The sequence below is a fragment of the Schistocerca nitens genome, chromosome 9 (assembly GCF_023898315.1).
Source record: "Schistocerca nitens isolate TAMUIC-IGC-003100 chromosome 9, iqSchNite1.1, whole genome shotgun sequence".
Classification (NCBI taxonomy): domain Eukaryota; kingdom Metazoa; phylum Arthropoda; class Insecta; order Orthoptera; family Acrididae; genus Schistocerca; species Schistocerca nitens.
The window spans coordinates 113,294,386-113,316,477 of NC_064622.1; positions in this window are offsets into that span (position 1 = coordinate 113,294,386).

A 22,092-nucleotide genomic window follows, 5' to 3' on the forward strand; every position below is an offset into this window, starting at 1 on the left:
AAGGAGTTTTGCTATTTGGGGAGCAAAATAACTGATGATGGTCGGAGTAGAGAGGATATAAAATGTAGACTGGCAATGGCAAGGAAATCGTTTCTGAAGAAGAGAAATTTGTTAACATCGAGTATAGATTTAAGTGTCAGGAAGTCATTTCTGAAAGTATTTGTATGGAGTGTAGCCATGTATGGAAGTGAAACATGGACGGTAAATAGTTTGGACAAGAAGAGAATAGAAGCTTTCGAAATGTGGTGCTACAGAAGAATGCTCAAGATTAGATGGGTAGATCACATAACTAATGAGGAGGTACTGAATAGGATTGGGGAGAAGTGGAGTTTGTGGCACAACTTGACCAGAAGAAGGGATCGGTTGGTAGGACATGTTCTGAGGCATCAAGGGATCACCAATTTAGTATTGGAGGGCAGCGTGGAGGGTAAAAATCGTAGGGGGAGACCAAGAGATGAATACACTAAGCAGATTCAGAAGGATGTAGGTTGCAGTAGGTACTGGGAGATGAAGAAGCTTGCACAGGATAGAGTAGCATGGAGAGCTGCATCAAACCAGTCTCAGGACTGAAGACCACAACAACAACATGCCCGTTCTGTTAAATTAAAATGTCAGGTTTTGTTGAATTGTGTGTTAGAAACTGTAAAAACTGAGTCTTACTGTGATTTAATGTTAGTTTATTTTCTACAAGCCATGAACTGAGGTCATGTACTGCACTATTTGAAACTGAGTCAATGTTGGACACAACATCCTTTACTACCAAGCTAGTGTCATCAGCAAACAGAAATATTTTAGAGTTACCCGTAATACTAGAGGGCATATCATTTATATAAATAAGGAATAGGAGCGGCCCCAACACTGATCCCTGGGGCACCCCCCACTTGACAGCACCCCACTCACATCCCACATCACAGCCGTTATCAACATTGTGAATAATGACCTTTTGCTGCCTATTGCTAAAGTAAGAGGTAAACCAATTGTGAGCTACTACCCGTATTCCGTAATGGTCCAACTTCTGGAGCAATATTTTGTGATGAACACAATCAAATGCCTTAGTTAAATAAAAAAATACACCAAGCGTTCGAATCTTTTTGTTTAGCCCATCCAGTACCTCTGAGAGAAAAGAGAATATAGCATTCTCAGTTGTTAAACGACTTCTAAAGCCGAACTGTACATTTGATAGCAAATCGTATGATATAAAATGATCAATTATCCTTACATACACAGCCTTTTCAATAACTTTAGCAAACACTGATGGCATAGAAATAGGTCTAAAATTGTCTACATTATCCCTTTCTCCCTTTTTATAAAGCAGCTTCACTACTGAGTACTTTAATTGTTCAGGAAACTGACCATTCCTAAAGGAAAAATTACAAATATGGCTAAATACAGGGCTAAAATGTGCAGCACAGTACTTTAATATTCTGCTAGGCACTTCATCATATCCATGAGAGTCCTTAGTCTTTAGTGATTTAATTATTGACTCAATCTCCTCCTTGTCCACATCACAGAGGAGTATTTCAGACATCAATCTCAGAAAGGCATTTGCCAAGAAAGTTATATGATTTCCTGTAGAAACTAAATTTTTATTTTTAATTCACCAGCAATGCTCAGAAAATGATTGTTAAATACTGTACATACATCTGATTTATCAGTAACAGAAATATTTTTACTGCGAACTGACTTTATATCGTCAACCTTGTGCTGCTGACCAGACACTTCCTTCACAACTGACCGTATGGTTTTAATTTCATCCTGTGAATTAGCTATTCTATTTGCATACCACATACTCTTTGCCTTGCTAATAACATTTTTAAGCACCTTACAATACTGTTTATAATGGGCTACTGTAGCTTGATTGTGACTACTTCTAACTTTCCGATATAATTCCCACTTTGTTCTACATGATATTGTTATCCCACTTGCAGTAGCCACCAGAAAGATCGCGGGAGGCGCACATCAGCACGGCGCGTCACGGATGGTAGTTGCCGCAAGTAGAGTCCCGTCCACCAGAGCGCACACGAGAATTCGGACGCGACCTCTGCCGGCGTAACAACAACAACAACAACTACTCAGGCAGCACGGGCCATGCCCAGTCAGCATGCCTAGGGCACAGTCCCGGTCTACGCCAAGTGAAGTGCGACGTAAACGTGAACAGTGTTATTACACAATTGGCGACGAGTAGGGTCGTTCTTTCGCGTGTTGCGTCGTTGTTCCGGTTTCGCAGCTTCTCCACGGCATGGAGGATTTAGTGCGGGTTTTGGTTGCGCAGCAGACGGAGCTCATGGCCACCATGAAACAAGTGCTTCCGGCGTTGCTCTCCACGCAGTCTGCTCCAGCGCCGTTCCCTCCTCCCTTTCCCCCGTATGACGAGACGGTGAAGGATTGGGACACATATGAACATCGCCTTCGGCAGCATTTCCAGGCGTTTCATGTTGTCGATGCAGAGGTATGTCGTGCTCTCTTCTTGTCTTGGATATCTCCCTCACTGTATCAAGTTTTGCGGCAGCTGGCGCCATTGCAGGAACCCTCGTCCCTGTCTTTTGACGCACTGTGTTCATTGCTGTCTTCATATTATCACTGCCGCACGCATGTTGTGGCGTCTAGGGTCGAGTTCTATCAATGCAAGAAACAGCCCCATCAGTCTTACCGGGCGTGGGCTGCTACCCTGCACGGTCTTAGTCGCAGGTGTCATTTTGTCACTGAGCAGTCGCGAGAGTCGTATGCCCACGTTATGGTACGCGACGTCATTGTTCGTTCGGCCCCTGATAGGGAGGTCCAGCAACAGGCCCTTCAGTTAGAAGACCCTTCCCTCGAGGAAGTCCTGTCCATTGCTCAATCGTATGAAGTCTCTCACGCCGCAGGTCAACAGCTGGAAGCATGGTGCGACGTCGCGGCGGTTCAGGGCGGCGCGGCCGCGTCCACTGCATCCTGGGTGGACGACGTGCGAGCGGTACAATCCGGCCGTTACGGCTGCTCCCTCACGGTGCATAAACAGAATTCCGGCCACCAGCCCCTGTTGCCGTTCTGTGCGTCGTGCTATATACATCATGATCGGTCAGAGTGCCCCAGTTTTGGGCCGTTTGTCGCAAATGTAATAAAAAAGGTCACATTGCTAAAGTTTGCCGCTCAGCCTCAAAAGAATCGAAGGAAGCAGGTACAGAGGACATGGACGTTGACATTCAGGAAGTTTCATCGGGCCAGGCTCCCGATGCATCGGCACGCAAACTCTTTATCGAGGTGTTGGTTCTGTCGTGCCGGTTACAACTGCAAGTAGATACGGGCGCGGCAGTTTCGTTGTTGAATGTTAAACTTGTTCCGACCTTGGATCGCCCCCGTTGGCGCCAGTTTACCGGCGTCTACGCGGTTATGGTAAACAGTTCATTCCCCTAATGGGTCAATTCACTACCGACGTGACTTACAAATCAGTCACTCAGCCTATTACTTTTATTGTTGTCAGTGACGTGAGCTCTGCTAACCTTTTTGGCCCTTTTTGGCCTGGATGCCTTTCAAGCTTTCGGTTTTTCTATCGCTGACACCATGCAGTAGGTCTCCGAAGACGTTCCCTATCAATCATTGGAATTTTTGATCTCAGACTTTCCAGATATCTTTGAGGAGGGCCTGGGGCGTGTTTCAGATTCTGAAGCTCACTTAATGTTGAAGGCGTCGGCTCGCCCGCGTTTTCTATGCGTGAGGCAGATCCCCTTGGCTCTCCACCCTCAGGTAAAGGAAGAGCTAGACGGGCTGACAGCCCTAGGGGTCGTTCTTCCCATTTCTTCTAGTGAGTGGGCTTCGCCCCTCGTTATTGTAAGGAAGCCCTCGGGAAAATTACGTCTTTGTGGCGATTTCAAGGCCACCATTAATTCCCAATTGGTGGTGGACACCTATCCTTTGCCTCATGCTGATGAATTGTTCTCCGCCGTGGCGGGAGGCCAATATTTTCCGAAAATCGATCTTTCGGAGGCTTATCATCAGATACCACTTGATGAGGACTCCAAACGGCTGGCAGTCGTCAACACCCCGTTTGGCCTTTACCTATATCAGCGATTGGCCTTCGGAATATCCAGTGCCCCGGCGATATTCCAGCGTTATCTTGAGCACGTCACGTCGACAATCCCTCATTGTATTAATTACCTGGATGACATAATTGTCACAGGCCGCAGCACGAAGAAACACTTGCACAACCTTCGCATCCTCTTTCTCAAATTCAGGTCTGTGGGCTGCGTTGCAACCTGCATAAGTCAAACTTCTTCCAACCGTCCATTGAGTATGTGGGCTACACCATCTCTCAGCACGGCGTCCAGCCACTAGGAAGTTTGGTCCAAGGTATCGTCGACCTTCCTCGGCCCGCTTCGCTGAAAGAGTTACAAGCTTTTTTAGGCAAGATAGCCTATTACCACCAGTTCATTCCCAGGGCTTCCACCATAGCCTGCCCCCTGTACTGCCTTCTGTACAAGGGTGTTCCTTTTGATTGGTCGCCTGCATGCGAGCGAGCGTTCAACTCGTTGAAGGGCCTCCTCACGTCAGCGCCTTGTTTGGCTACTTTTGACCCCCATAAGCCGTTGGTCCTGGCTACAGATGCTTCGCAGTATGGGGTGGGGGCGGTCCTGGCCCATCGCAACGCAGATGGTTCCGAGCAACCACTGGCGTTTGCGTCTAAAACTCTTAGTCCCGCGCAGGCCCATTACTCCCAGGTGGAAAAAGAGGCTTTGGCCATTGTCTACGCTGTTACCAAGTTTCACCCTTTCTTGTATGGCACGAAGTTTCAGTTAATCACTCACCATAAGCCGTTAATATCGTTATTTGGCCCCGCCTCTCAGATTCCGGATAGGGCGGCCCACAGACTACAGCGCTGGGTCTTGTTACTCTCTAAGTACCATTATGACATTCATTTTCGCCCTACTGGACAGCATGCCAATGCCGACGCCCTTTCCCGTCTTCCGGTGGGCCCGGATCCTAAGTTCGATCGAGAAGAGATTATGTGTTTTCATTTGGATGTGGCGTCCTGCCAAGCAGTTGATGGCTTCCCAATCACTAATTGTAGAGTCGCCAGGGAAACGGCAGCTGACCCGGTTCTCTGGCAAGTAGTTTGCCTCATTCAGCAGGGGTGGTCATCCCGCCCTCCAGGCCGGGCCTCGGACCCTCTTCGTAATTATTTTATTCTACGAGACCGCCTCTCGGTCTTGGAAGGAGTTCTCCTTCTGGCTACCGATGATACAGCTCCTCGCGTGGTTGTTCCTGCCAGTTTACGAAGGGAGGTCCTCACGTTATTACATGCGGGGCACTGGGGTGTTTCCCGTACTAAAACCTTGGCTCGCAGACATGTGTACTGGCCCGGTATTGACAGTGCAATTGAGCACTTGGTGGCCGCCTGTTCCCAGTGTGCGAGCCAACAGGCATCTCCCAGGGCAGCGTTCTCTTCCTGGCCGCCGGCAACCCAAGCATAGGAACGTGTTCACATTGATTTTGCGGGCCCGTTTCTCAATGGCTTTTGGCTCATTGTCATTGATGCTTATTCCCGATTCCCATATGTGGTTCGCTGCTCCTCAACCACTTCAGAAGTTGCAATCCAGGCACTAGCAAAAATCTATTCTGTGGAAGGTCTGCCAATCACCCTGGTCTCGGACAATGGACCGCAGTTTATTTCGCAGACCTTCCAGGATTTTTGTAGGCGCTTCGGTATTCGGCACATTTGCTCTCCCCCCCTTCCATCCACAATCAAATGGGGAAGCCGAGCACATGGTGCGCACATTTAAGACGCAGATGAAAAAGTATGTGCACGAATTTCCTGCGGAGGAGGCATTGACGTTTTTCCTGACGGCATACCCGACCACACCAATGGGCGTACGCAGCCCCGCAGAGCTCCTCCATGGGCGCCAACCTAGGACTCTGCTGCACCTCCTCCAGCCTGGTCCTCTCCAGTCTGTGCAAAACAGAGTACCTGGCTTTCCACTGGGTATGTCGGTCTGGGCACATGGGTTTGGTCGCAATCCACGTTGGATACCGGCGGTGGTCCTGCGCCGAAATGGCTGCCGGCTGTATACCTTGCAGGCAGAGGACCGGGTGGTACATCGTCACCAAAAACAGCTACGTCCACGTTTGGGCACCCACCATCCGACCTCTCGGACATCGGCTTCCCCATTGCCGGCACTCGTGTTGTTTCTCAGGGGACGTTACCGCCTCTCCCCGCTGTGACTCTGCCGCACTGCGATGGTTCTCAGCCTTGGCAGCCTCCAGTAGCTCCAGCACCAGCATCGCCATCGTTCGAGATGCCCCAGCGAGAGCCGGCCCGCCTCGCAGGCCCGGTTTCTCAGGAGGCTGGTTCACCTGTGGTTGTCCCTTCCCCATCGTCCCCGCCACTGGGACTTGCCCCTCCCGAGGTGGCACAGGATCCGGAGTTAGACAGCTTGTCGCCCGTTCTGTCCCGGGCTTCGGTGGTGGGATCGTGGGGGCCTCTTCGTGTGGGTCACTTCCAGCCGTATTCGAAGGTTCCGGCTCGAGGATTGGCAGATCCCCTCGACTCCGGCCTTCCAATGGATGTGGAGGTCATCGCTCCTGCCCGACACTCCACCTTCCGACGCAGTGGATCACAGTGGCTTCACCCCCCGAAGGAGGAGTGCAGTAGCCACCAGAAAGATCGTGGGAGGCGCACATCAGCAAGGACTCGTCACGGACGGTAGTTGCCGCAAGCGGAGTCCCGTCCACCAGAGGGCAAGCGAGAATTTGGACGCGACCTCTGCCGGCATAACAACAACAACAACAACTCAGGCAGCACGGGCCGTGCCCAGTCAGTTAACATCGAGCATGCCTAGGGCACAGTCCCGGTCTATGCCAAGTGAAGTGCGACGTAAATGTGAACAGTGTTATTACACCACTAGTTAGCCACCCAGGCTGTCCATTCCTGCCAGTACCCCATTTACAATATTCTAATGGAAAGCAACTCTCAAAGAGCATGAGAAATGTGTTATGCAAAGCATTGTATTTATCATCTATATTATCATCACTATAAACATCCTGCCAATCTTGTTCCTTGACAAGTTTTAAAAAACTCTCTATTGCTGTTGGATTAACTTTCCTACATAGTCTGTAATTAAATATGACATTGGTTTGAGTCTTGTTGTTGTGGCCTTCAGTCCTGAGACTGATTTGATGCAGCTCTCCATGCTGCTCTATCCTGTGCAAGCTTCTTCATCTCCCAGTACTTACTTCAACCTACATCCTTCTGAATCTGCTTAGTGTATTCATCTCTTGGTCTCCCTCTACGATTTTTACCCTCCATGCTGCCCTCCAATGCTAAATTTGTGATCCTATGATGCCTCAGAACATGTCCCACCAACTGGTCCCTTCTTCTTGTCAAGTTGTGCCACAAACTCCTCTTCTCCCCAATTCTATTCAATACCTCCTCATTAGTTATGTGATCTACCCATCTAACCTTCAGCATTCTACTGTAGCACCACATTTCGAAAGCTTCTATTCTCTTCTTGTCCAAACTATTTATTGTCCATGTTTCACTTCCATACATGGCTACACTCCATACAAATACTTTCAGAAACGACTTCCTGACACCTAAATCTACACTCGATGTTAACAAATTTCTCTTCTTCAGAAACGCTTTCCTTGCCATTGCCAGTCTACATTTTATATCCTCTCTAGTTCGATCATCATCAGTTATTTTGCTCCCCAAATAGCAAAATTCCTTTACTACTTTAAGCGTCTCATTGCCTAATCTAATTCCCTCAGCATCACCTGACTTAATTCTACTACATACCATTATCCTCATTTTGCTTTTGTTGATGTTCATCTTATATCCTCCTTTCAAGACACTATCCATTCCATTCAACTGCTCTTCCAAGTACTTTGCTGTCTCTGCAGAACTACAATGTCATCGGCGAACCTGAAAGTTTTTATTTCTTCTCCATGGATTTTAATACCTACTCCGAATTTTTCTTTAGTTTCCTTTACTGCTTACTCAATATACAGATTAAATAACATCGGGGAGAGGCTACAACCCTGTCTCACTCCCTTCCCAACCACTGCTTTCCTTTCATGTCCCTCGACTCTTATAACCGCCATCTGGTTACTGTACAAATTGTAAATAGCCTTTCGCTCCCTGTATTTTACCCCTGCCACCTTTAGAATTTGAAAGAGAGTATTCCAGTCAACATTGTCAAAAGCTTTCTCTAAGTCTACAAATGCTAGAAATGTAGGTTTGCCTTTCCTTAATCTCTTTTCTAAGATAAGTCGTAAGGTCAGTATTGCCTCACATGTTCCAATATTTCTATGGAATCCAAACTGATCTTCCCCTAGGTCGGCTTCTACCAGTTTTTCCATTTGTCTGTAAAGAATTCACGTTTGTATTTTGCAGCTGTGACTTATTAAGCTGATAGTTTCACATCTGTCAACACCTGCTTTCTTTGGGATTGGCATTATTATATTCTTCTTGGAGTTTGAGGGTATTTCGCCTGTTTCATACATCTTGCTCACCAGATGGTAGAGTTTTGTCAGGACTGGCTCTCCCAAGGCTGTCAGTAGTTCTAATGGAGTGTTGTCTACTCCCGAGGCCTTGTTTCAACTCAGGTCTTTCAGTGCTCTGTCAGACTCTTCATGCAGTATCATATCTCCTATTTCATCTTCATCTACATCCTCTTCCATTTCCATAATATTGTCCTCAAGCACATCACCCTCGTATAGACCCTCTATATACTCCTTCCACCTTTCTGCCTTCCCTTCTTTGCTTAGAACTGGGTTTACATCTGAGCTCTTGATATTCATACAAGTGGCTCTCTTCTCTCCAAAGGTCTCTTTAATTTTCCTGTAGGCAGTATCTATCTTACCCCTAGTGAGATAAGCCTCTACATCCTTAAATTTGTCCTCTAGCCATCCCTGCTTAGCCATTTTGCACTTCCTGTCGATCTCATTTTTGAGATGTTTGTATTCCTTTTTGCCTGCTTCATTTACTGCATTTTTATATTTTCTCCTTTCATCAATTAAATTTGATATTTCTTCTGTGACCCAAGGATTTCTACTAGCCCTAGTCTTTTTACCTGCTTGCTCCTCTGCTGCCTTCACTACTTCATCCCTCAGAGCTATACCCATTCTTCTTCTACTGTATTTCTTACCCCCATTCCTGTCAATTGTTCCCTTATGCTCTCTCTGAAACTCTGTACAACCTCTGGTTTAGTCAGTTTTCCAGGTCCCCCATCTTCTTAAATTCCCACCTTTTTGCAGTTTCTTTAGTTTTAATCTACAGTTCATAACCAATAGATTGTGGTCAGAGTCCACATCTGCCCCTGGAAATGTCTTTCAATTTAAAACCTGGTTCCTAAATCTCTGTCTTACCATTATATAATCTATCTGAAATCTGCCAGTATCTCCAGGCTTCTTCCAATGTATACAACCTTCTTTTATGATTCTTGAACCAAGTGTTAGCTTTGATTAAGTTGTGCTCTGCGCAAAATTCTACCAGGCGGCTTCCTCTTTCATTTCTTAACCCCAGTCTATATTCACCTACTACGTTTCCTTCTCTCCCTTTTCCTACTCTCGCACTCCAGTCACCCATGACTATTAAATTTTCGTCTCCCTTCACTACCTGAATAATTTCTTTTATCTCATCATACATTTCATCAATTTCTTCATCATCTGCAGAGCTAGCTGGCATATAAACTTGTACTACTGTAGTAGGCATGGGCTTCATGTCTATCTTGGCGACAGTAATGTGTTCACTATGCTGTTTGTAGTCGCTTACCCGCACTCCTATTTTTTTTTTATTCATTATTAAACCTACTCCTACATTACCCCTATTTGATTTTGTATTTATAACCTTGTATTCACCTGACCAAAAGTCTTGTTCCTCCTGCCACTGAACTTAACTAATTCCCACTATATCTAACTTTAACCCATCCATTTCCCTTTTTAAATTTTCTAACCTACCTGCTTGATTAAGGGATCTGACATTCCACACTCCGATCTGTAGAACGCCAGTTTTCTTTCTCCTGATAACGACGTCCTCTTGAGTAGTCCCTGCCCGGAGATCCGAATGGGGGACTATTTTACCTCCGGAATATTTTACCCAAGAAGATGCCATCATCATTTAACCATACAGTAAAGCTGCATGCCCTCGGAAAAGAGTACAAAAGCCTTTTAGTGTTAAAATTTGTGCATCATGGTCTGAAAGGCCATTCACGCTTTCCCTAACAGAATGCCCATCTAGTAATGAAGAATGAATAAAAATATTGTCTATGACTGTGCTATTGTTCCCCTGCACCCTACTTGGAAAAAAACACAGTTTGCATCAGATCATATGAATTTAGGAGATCTACCAACATCCTTTTTCTTGCACAATCATATACAAAATTAATATTGAAGTCACCACATATAACTACTTTCTGATACTTCCTACAAAGTGAATCAAGAACCCTCTCTAGCTTGAGCAAAAATGTTCTGAAGTCTGAGTTAGGGGACCTATAAACAACAACAATTAGAAGTTTAGTTTCACTAAATTCAACTAACGCTGCACAACTTTCAAATATCTGTTCAGTGTAGTGTAGTGTCGTGATATGTCTATGGAATCAAATTGAATACTGTTTTTTATGTACAGAGCCACTCCCCCACCCTGCAAGGAACTCCTTGAGAAACAGCCAGCTAATCTGTAGCCTGATCTATTGATAGACTCAATTGGCACCACTACAATGTGACACATGTCCTCCATCATCAGCGCCTTCTCTAGCCCCATGTTAACATGCCTAACAGTAGCATTAAGATGAGGCCAATCATTACACTGAAACAGCTGCAAGAAGTGCATGTCAATGCGACCAGTTTGAGTAGCTATCTGTTCCAGGTCACCACCTACATCATACTCCCTGTTCCTATCAAGACTATTCCCAGGTCCACCCACAATCACTACCTGATCCTCTTTCATAAAATTCCTACATAGCTCCCCCTGTTGTCAGTCACCAGAGCCAACACTACACTCTTCACAATGCTGGTGACATGGTACTCACTCCCCAACACTTCCTACAACTGCTGGCCTACACCTTTGCCGTGCAAACTACCTGGCAGCAGGACCTTCTTCTTTCCGTTAGAATTTGCAACTGACTTTGTTTTCCTAACTCTGACAGTTGGTCGAATCTATTGGTTATACGCAAAGTACATGTGTGTGAATATCTCCTCCTCGTAACTGCCTTCTTACCACCTGCTAGTTCCCATTCCTGAGCACCCTCCTCAACCTACCTAGTACCTCCTTTGTGTTTTGTAACTGCGCTGGAAGGGCTCAGATCTTATGCTCCTGCTCCTCTATCAACTTATTTCTGCTACAAATTCTGCATTTCCAGGAGAGGATCTCACTAGAATGCCCAGTGGCTTCTACACTGCATCCCCCCCCCCCTCCCCCAATGAAAATACCTTGAGCAAATCTCACACCGTAACCCACTACTTACAAACCTATGACAAAGCCCACACTTCTCACTCATGTTAAGATGTTAACAGTTACTGAAAAAACTAAATGTCTGTACTACCTAAGTTCAATTGCAACAGTAGAACTATTTAAAGAATGTTTGCGTGAAGTACTGTTACAGCTCAGTGGTATTGCAGAAATCGTGGTCATATGTTTAGGATGTTTAGGGTTGTGATAGGTCCTAACTTTCTCTTTATGGATGACAATGCCCACCCACACAGGTCCACTGAGGTGTCGTATACACTGTAAAGTGAAAATATTGAATGTATGGAATGGCCAGCATACTCCCTGGAACTAAACCCTATAGAACATGCCTGAGATGCTCGGGTGGCAGACATGTTTCTCAATAAACACCCCTTCCATGAACTGTGCAAGAACTGGAGAGCACCTTGAGAGAGGAGTGGGACAATATCCCCCAAAGACTCCTCAAAAGTTTGGTAATCAGCATAATCAGCATGAATAAGAGGTGCAAAAAGTGCATTAGTGCCCGAGGAAGATATATTTATTATTAGAGTTCGATATTGACCTACATGTTGGGAGTCTGATCTGTGTAAATATGAACACTATTTTTATCTGCAATCCTGCTTTCTTATTGGATGAAATCTGTACCATTTTTCACTGTAAATATACTGCCCCACCTCTTATTATGTATGTAACGTTTTTCGTGTTGACCATCATTGCCTCTGACTGTTCCTGTCCAAAAATGTCTCTGTTCCTTAGCAGTTCTCAAGCAATGTACAAAAGTATTATTTATAATTTGTTGTGGCTATTTTGCACATATCCATTTTTTTAAATTTATTAATGGCAATTGAACATCACCTGTACTTCCCAATATTACGTTTCATAGATACAAACTCATTAAAAAAATATGTTGGATTTAGAACTAGCACTAGGTTCATTGTCAACTTCACTCCAGTCAACATTTTTAAAGCTTTCTTTAAATTCAAAATTATTAAGACTTTTGTGGCCACTTGTTGACAAACTGCCTATTGGCTTCTGTCTCGGGTTCTTCGGCCAATGTTCATCTATTGATTTTACTGATGTTTCACCAGCATGAGTGGCTGGCATTGTCAAAGCTTCACCCTCCATTGCCGATGGTGAACTGGAGCCGAACTTGCGGCCGCAGACTATATGTACCTGGTGAGCCAACGTCCGAGGGCTTCTCCGCGGTCAATTCCGGTGTAGTTCTCCTCTTGCTGCCTGTGACAGTCATTCGTTGCAGTACAGGAAGCCAGGATCTGTTTACTTTAAGGCTTTCCTCTTTCTTGTTGAAGCTGTTCATGTGTTTTTGTATTTATACAGCTTCTCTGGACAAGCGCGTGTGACAGTGCTTCTCTACAGCCAGAACTTCCATGTCAGCGAATTTTATTATGTGGTCGGTCTCACTCAATGCGTTCTCTGCCACGGCCGATTTCTCCACCTGTCCCAACCTGCAATGTTGCTTATGTTCTTTGATCCTGGTGTTGATTGATCATCCAGTCATTCCGACATAAACTTTTCCGCATGTGCATGGTATATGGTATATTCCTGACATTGCAAGTGGGTCCCTTTTCTCCTTTGCTGATCTAAGACACTCTTTGATCTTCCTCGTCGGTTTGAAAATCATCTTTACGCCATGTTTGCACAATATACGGCCGACTCTGTCCGTCACTCTGGGAATGTATGGCAGAAAGGCTGTACCCGACATTTCTTTTTCTGATTCCTTAATTCGCCGAGAGTTTGGCTCAGTTGCACTTCTAATATAATTTGTGGAGTACCCATTGCTCCTCAGAACACTTTCCAGCTGTTGCATTTCGCATCTGAGCTGCTGCGGCTCACATATTCGTCCTGCTTGTGTTACGAGCTTATTAATCATGCCTCTTTTCTGGCTCGGTTGGTGGTTTGATAATTTGTGCAGGTATTGGTCCGTGTGTGTCGGTTTTCGATACACGCTGTGTCACAGGTTTTCGCCATCCCTTGTGATCAGCACATATAGAAATGGCAGCTTTTTGTCCTTTTCTACTTCCATGCACAGGCACTGGGCTTGGCGACTTGCAAACCTAAGGTGTGGTATAGATAGGTCGATGATACTTTCGTTGTGTAGAGCCATGGTGAAGAACAGCTCGGTTACTTCCTAAGACACTTGAACAGCCTCCACACCAACAAAAATTTACCATGGAAGTAAACAACATACTACAAATCCAGACCAGATATATGTTACTTTCTTATGTTTCTCTTGAGTAACTCAAACTGCAGTTTCTAGCGAAAACATTATCCAGTACAAAATTAAAGTGTATTAAATTTCATATGTCAAAGGTTGTATTCATTTCTCTTTAATGGCAATAGTTTTCTGCTTTGCAGGATATGGAAGAACTGAATATTATTAAAAATACTATTTTAATGGTGTAAAATTATCTGTTGTTAAATGAAGTTGGTTAAGGCAAATATAAAAGCATACACCATGTCTATGTGCAGTTTAAGGATAAATTGTGTTCTGAGGGTGTAACAGGGGGGAGGGGGAGGGGGGTACAAGCAAGAGGTTGCCAGAATGTGGTCATGCACTCCCCACCCCCATAGGTCTGCAGACTGAAAATTGGGCTGGTGATCCCCCACTCTGTCACAAGAATTAACTACAAAGTGATTTACAAAATTATACTGACCTCTGCAGAACACCTTATGAATCACTGGTGATGCAGTGCATAAATACCCCCCCCCCCCCCCATAGGGGTATATATTTTCTGCAAAATGTCTCAACACTACATGCAATGCAGACATGAGTTACTATAGTTGGGGTCACGAATGATGGTGGTCGAGTTTAGGTTTGTTCCGCACATCTACGTTACTCGTTATCTGACAACCAATGAGTGTTTAGTAGTGTTTCCAGCACTCTGCTGTGAATGTAGCAGTCAATGTAAACATTATATGTATTTGTAGCGAGTTATATAGTGAATTTTTATTCCATTTGTTACAAGTTGTCACAATTGGTGGCGGTAAATGACAAATTTGGCACAACCAAGTGAGAGACGTAATTTGCAAATACATGCTCTCTCCAAGTGCAGAGCATGTGTATGCACTTATCGCAACCTTTTCTTGGAATCGGCAACAATGCAATTCCCGTCCATGTCTCAAGCTGTGCAAAACACCATCATTCATGTTTTGGACTGTAATAATATTAGCACAAGAAATGCATGTCAACAGAATCTACATAAATCTGTGCACACTGTTCTACACTGCTAGAAGGGGGACTGATTCTTAGTTACCCCATATGGCAGCTTTAACGTTCTTGTGGGAAAGTAACTTCCCTCACCATAAGTCTTCTGTTATGTGAGTGGACAAAATAACTTCAGTGAGTATGTGTGTATGTAGTGGAGTTAGTTGATCGTTGACAGCATATTATAAAGCACTGTAATTGTGTTGTCACATGACAGTAAATTAATGAATGACCAGGAAGTTACTGCTTTTCTCTCACCATTAATTGTGTTATTGGTACTGCATAAAACACTTCTATTGAGCAAGTGTAGAGTTGGCTACACTGAGTGGAGCTACATACTGCGGAATATCTTACACGGTGTGTGTGGATATATCTGATGGAATGGGACTGATCATGTTCAAGTATAGAATAGTAGTCACCTAGAATGCATTGTTTGAATTACACTGAAATTTCTGAAGTTCCATGACACCTAGGAGAGGGAGACAATTAAAGCCTCTGGGCCTCTTCAGATGTTGGGAGAGCTGAAACTGGGGTGATAGATTTGATGCCCCTCATGCTGTAGAAAGTATTCCAGCCTGTGATAGTGGAAACAATGAAATACACATTGTAGAATATATGTTGACAGCAAGTTACATTTGGGACAGGCTCTTCAGTGTAGTGGACAGCTCCAGCTCCAGCTGTTGAGCTTTTCTATAATAGCTCACTTAAATGTGGAAAATAAGTACTCACTCAATAAACTGAAAACACCACTACATAAAGACGAGCTCCGTGAAATTACTTTGTCTACTCACATAACAGAACTGGAAAGAATCCTGGAATGGTACAGTGTGTCTGTGAACTGAAAAGCCAGCAGCATTCACGATGAGGAAAGTTGCCTTTCCCAGAAGAATGCTACAGCTGCCCTACAAGATGACAGAATCAGTTCCACTCCTGGCAGTGCTGAACAGTGTGCACAGATTTATATACATTGTGTCCATCTTCGTTTCTTGCGGTAGTATTATTAACAACTCACATCTGTATTCAATATAGTGTTAAAGCACTTAGTGGAACAAACTCCCACACAGGTATATCTGCACATTGCGTCACCAGTGATTCATAAGGTGTGTTGCAGAGAGTCAATATAACTTTGTCAGACAGCCTGTAGTTGTTTCTTACGGTGTAGTTGGGCAGATAATAGAAGGGAATCATCAGTTTGCTCTTCAGTTTGCAAATCTATGGAGGAGGAAAGTTCACGACAATACAGCGACCTCCCCCCCCCCCCTTCCAACCCCCCCCCCCCACACACACACATACATACCACCCTACCTACACTGTTACACTATTTTTAAAAATCTGCTTTTTGCCATACCTGGCAATGGAAATTATTAGTCCTAGAGAAAAAACAATGGTATGTTTGGTGAATAAAATTTAATGTAGTTTTAATGCTTCTGATAGAAACCGCAGTTTTCACAGGAAACAAAATTATGGAAACACCAAAAAAATACACATTACCATGCCTAAAATGGAGTAAGAAAACTTGGCATTTGAAACAGCTCCCAGTCCTTCTCAATGAATAAATACAAGTCCTGTATGGTTTTCAAGTGAATCTTATATCATTCTTCCTGCAACATAGTGGCAAGTTCAGGTAATGATGGATAGCAACCGCGCACCCTTCTCTCCAAAGTAGACCACAAAGGCTCAATGATATTGAGATCTGGTGACTATGCTAGCCACTTGAAGTGTGACTATTCATCCTCGTGCTTACAAAACAAGTCCTGGATGATGTGAGCTGTGTAGACAGGGGCCCTGTCATCTTTGAACACAGCATCACCATTGAATAATAAACTTTGTACTGTGGGATGGACTTGATAAGCCAAGTGGTCATACAATCCATGGCAGTAATGTGACAGTCTGGAGTAACCATGGGCTCCATGGAATACTATGACATTGCTGCCCAAATCAATTAACCTGTGCCATGTTTCAATCCCGGGTGTAAACTTGGCCAGAGATTGGAAATAGTGTGAAACAAGACTCATCTGCCCAAATGAGTCGCACAGATGACAAAATGGTAGATATCGAAATAGATGACAGAGGGATAGAAAAACAATTAAAATTGCTCAAAAGAGGAAAGGCCACTGGACCTGATGGGATATCAGTTTGATTTTACACAGAGTATGCGAAGGAACTTGCCCCCGTTCTAGCAGCGGTGTACCGTAGGTCTCTAGAAGAGCGTAGCGTTTCAAAAGATTGGAAAAGGGCACAGGTCATCCCCGTTTTCAAGAAGGGATGTCAAACGGATGTGCAGAACTACAGACCTATATCTCTAACGTTGATCAGTTGTAGAATTTTGGAACACGTGTTATGTTCGAGTATAATGACTTTTCTGGAGACTAGAAATCTACTATGTAGGAATCAGCATGGGTTTCGAAAAAGACGATCGTGTGAAACCCAGCTCGCTCTATTCATCCACGAGACTCAGAGGGCCATAGACACGGGTTCACAGGTAGATGCCGTGTTTCTTGACTTCCGCAAGGCGTTCGATACAGTTCCCCACAGTCGTTTAATGAACAAAGTAAGAGCATATGGACTATCAGACCAATTGTGTGATTGGATTGAAGAGTTCCTAGATAACAGAACATAGCATGTCATTCTCAATGGAGAGAAGTCTTCCGAAGTAAGAGTAATTTCAGGTGTGCCACAGGGGAGTGTTGTAGGACCACTGCTATTCAAAATATATATAAATGACCTTGTGGATAACATCAGAAGTTCACTGAGGCTTTTTGCAGATGATGCTGTAGTATACCGAGAGGTTGTAACAATGGAAAATTGTACTGAAATGCAGGAGGATCAGCAACAAATTGACACATGGTGCAGGGAATGGCAATTGAATCTCAATGTAGACAAGTGTAATGTGCTGCGAATACATAGAAAGAAAGATCCTTTATCACTTAGCTACAATATAGCAGGTCAGCAACTGGAAGCAGTTAATTCCATAAATTATCTGGGACTAGGCATTAGGAGTGATTTAAAATGGAATGACCATACAAAATTAATCGTTGGTAAAGCAGATGCCAGACTGAGAGTCATTGGAAGAATCCTAATGAAATGCAGTCCGAAAACAAAGGAAGTAGGTTACAGTACACTTGTTTGCCCACTGCTTGAATACTGCTTACCAGTGTGGGATCTGTACCAGATAGGGTAGATATAAGACACAGAGAAGATCCAACAGAGAGCAGCCTGCTTCATTACAGGAACATTTAGTAATAGTGAAAGTGTTACGGAGATAGTAGATAAACCCCAGTGGAAGACTCTGTAAGAGAGACGCTCAATAGCTTGGTATGGGCTTTTGTTGAAGTTTCGAGTACGTACCTTCACCAAGGAGTCAAGCAGTATATTGCTCCTTCCTACATATATCTCGCGAAGAGACCATGAGGATAAAATCAGAGAGGCTAGAGCCCACACAGAGGCATACCAACAATCTTTCTTTCCACGAACAATACGAGATTGGAATAGAACAGAGAACCAATATAGGTACTCAAGGTACCCTCCGCCACACACCGTAAGGTGGCTTGCGCAGTATGGATGTAGATGTAGAATGACATCCTCCACTGGCTTCATAGTCCAGGTATTGTGGCTCTGGTACCACTTTTATTTTACAGTCAATTTCATCACAGCTCACCCTATAATTCCCTGATTAAGTGTTCTTTGTGTTGTTTTGGTGCTGACAGGGTCCGTAAGTGCGACATTTAGTTCTACAACGACTTTTGCAGATGTCGTCCTCTTTATTTTTTTGTCGCAATCCTCTTGAATGACAAATCGTCTTGACCCTTCAACAGACACTTTCATATGCATTGACTTAGTGGTTGACAATTTTTTCTTAGCTTTCCCTGTGCACAGTATAAATCTTCAATACAGTCGCTCATGAAACAGCAAACATTTGAGCTACCATTCTTGTGGCTGCATCCACCAGAACAACAACACCAACGATTTGCCCATGTCAAGTATAACAGCGAAGCCTGCAGGTTCAGCTAGAATCTGAATTTATGTTTGGACGTCCCTATTTGCCTGTGTGTGCTAGTGGACACCCTTATGTTTTCTGCTTAGAGTGCTGACTTGTCATTAGTCCTCTTATTCAGCTTTTGGCTATGAGAAGTGTAGTCCTATCTTCTGATAGCATCTGGTGGAATAGTAGTGACAAATTTGGGAAGAAAGGTGAAGCAGGAGGGCTCAAAGTAAAGTGCCAGGTTGAGCCCAGAGTGGGAAGTAAAGATGGATTAAAGAGGAAGAGGAATGAAAATTGTAACTATTAGTGCCGTTAAGAAGTGAGAGGAAAGTAGAATATGATTAAGGGGATGGGGGACAGATGATAAAAATGTAAAATAGTAACAGCATCATACATGCATTGTTGAACTACAATTTCTTCTCCCTTCTCTGAAATGTTGCACACATACTGACTGTGCTTCGAAACACCATATCTTTTGATGTTGTAGTGTAATCCAATGAGCTCTTTCATGAAATCTCAATATTATTGGAAAGTGCCTGTAATTAATTCAGTTGTGTGTCTTCTTTCCTCAACTGATGTAAAAATTGTCAAACACAACCCTTCTCTCTGAAGGCTGTTCAAACTGATGGCACTTTTACTGCAGTGAACGTTCTAGACGTAATATGCACTGCTTGTGATTAAAACAGCAAAATCATAAAGGAAGCATTGACAAAAGGTCAAATTGGCATGAAATGATGCTTGGAAGTGCAAATAATCAGCATTTCTGTGCAAATACATGACACAAGTAGGGGCAACACCATCCACATTCTGTACATAAGGAACGATACCTAGCAGGTTTCTCATCCAAATATCACATTTAAATGACAGTTGTTTGTGAGAGGATACAGTTATACATCTTTTAAGGGGGAGAAATGTCTACCAGCACATGTTGGAATTCAACAGTGTGAGGACTGCACCCTATCGAGATGGCAGTTTACTGTTCCGAGATATTGCCGGTCGCATTTGTCAAGATCCCACAACTGTTTTGCTAATGTGGGATCGATGGAGTCAGGAGGGCTAGCTAAGGCCATACAGACTCTTAATGGCCCTGTGTGACTAACACCAAAGAGAACAGAAGTGTTGTACAATGGTTGGGCTGGATTGTACAGCTACATCACTTACCTTTTATCAGGAAATGGGCTATTTTCAGAGTAACATTGAGCCAGATAGTAGGGGATTCTACCTTCATTTTATTTCAAAAGGTTTATTTCATTTTCTTGTTAGAGTCAAGCATTAGCTGGTAGCTTCAGCTACCTGTAATTTTCTCGTCACAAGATCTGATAGCAGCACGTCAGCACCGAGGTGGGCAATCTCGGTCACGTGCCTCCCTCATGTGCTGACGAGGTGACGCCGCTTAGGCAAAGCCGACCAGGCCACGCTTTGAAACTTTCCACGCCACCCCCATGGTTTTCTCGGCTCCTGACCAATCAGGAGGAAGCCACGTGACCGTGCTGGAGGTACCATGCCGCCTGACGGCCGAAACGCGCTCTCTGCCGCACGCCCTGTAGCTGTGATCATCATCGTCCCTTCCTGGTGCTGCGGCGCCAAGGACTTTGTTTCTGTAGATGCCACACCATTCAGACTTGTCCAAATGGCAGCCACAATTTTTCTTTAACTTCACCTAAGTTTGCTGCGAACTATGTTTCACCCACCACTATGTCTTGGCTCACCCTCACCTTGCCAGGCCTGACTCATTTTGTCCATTAGAGTTTTTGGTTTTTCTGCCAATAAATGGCCTCATTTCAAGAAAAGAACACTGTTTTTCAGTACGCCTTGGCTGCTTCCAACAGAGCCGTTCCTGCACAAACTGGTGTCAGAAGGGGGATTCGTTCCCACAGTGACTTTGTTGCTAATTTAAATTCTTCTGGCAGAAGTATCTTGATAGTAGCCCCATGCTATAACATCATTATCAATTCTTTATGGTCAATGAGTGGTAGCTGTGGCGGAACGCATCCACTTCATTACAGTTCTAGCGCCGAGCATTTCGCGCGTATAGAATGCATCAGCTGGCCAACACGTTCACACTGCACGGGACATGTAGTGTCAGTGGAACCGTGCAGGGCGCGCGCTGCAGTGCCGCAGCCACCTAAATCGGAGATAACCAGCGAAGTGAGGCAGATGTCATGGCGCCGTCCGCCACCTCGTGAGGGGGATGCAGCCACGTGCCAGCCAAGCCACCGTCATCAGCAACAAACACATCCGCTGCTGCCTGAGGGCCCAGTAACAGCCAGCCTGTATCTATGACAGCCACCAATGATCCTGCCATCTGCCACTTCACAACACTGACACCGCCGACAGCACATCGCGCCAACTCAACTTCAATGTAAGTCACAGAGTTGCTTCGGACCTTAACATCACCGGCTGTCCACCGCTGGATTAGGTTATTTTGTAGCCCCTCTCTTTTTTTTTGTAACGTTCATTTCATGGTCACTAGACCCCCCTGATTTTGTAAACATGCCGATGGGAACTTGAGCAACGGAACAGGATACTCGCGGAGAGGCAGCTGCCTCACAAGACCCGCTCGAAGCTATCAATGCTAGAATGAACCAATTATTCATACAAAATCAAGAGTTAATCGAGCAAAACCACGTCTTGAAACAGACACTGGAAGCCAGCGTGTGAACTTCTGTACCTGTGGCTAGCTCCACACCCGTAACAACTGTACAACACATGACATCTAATACTAATTCAGTCGCTAATACAATTACCACACCCTCAGCTAACATGGCAAGCACAAGCAATTTTCCTGCGGCTTCTTTTATTTCCACCTTATCTGGGAAGTCCCATGAAAATGTGGTTATGTTCGTACAGAATTTTCGTGATGTGGGTCATACTTGTGCCTGGCTGGATGATCTATTGGTCAACTTAGCCAGATTGAAGTTGACAGGAGAAGCAAGAATGTTCATAGAGACAGTGGACGAATTGTGTGATACGTATGATTTTGAAGTTTTGTCCTGCAGATTAATTACACATTGTTCTGACACCAGAGGTGTCAGATACTACCGAGATCAGTTATCAACTCTTAGGCAGAAGCCTAATGAGGATTTTGATGCATTTGCAGATTGCATACAAGCCGAATCTTGTCATACCAACAAGCTTGGTGAAAATGATAGTGAGAATAGTACTTTGTGCTCGGAAGCAGAAGCTCGAGCTTTTGATGTGTTTATTCACAGCATTGACCCCGAATTGGTGGTGAAGTTAAAGCAGCCTCTCCTGCCTCTCTGTTTGATGCTGTCCATTTAGCTTTAATATGTGAAGATGTATTGTGCATCTGCACTGCAGCACTGCATCCACCGGAGCCATTACCAGAATTAGCAAGGGAAGTAAGTTGTCAGTGTTGTGGGAGACCTAACCACACGGCAATGCGCTGTCACACGCCTTTCTGCACTATTTGCCAGACTGTTGGCCATCTCAATAATATTTGCCCAA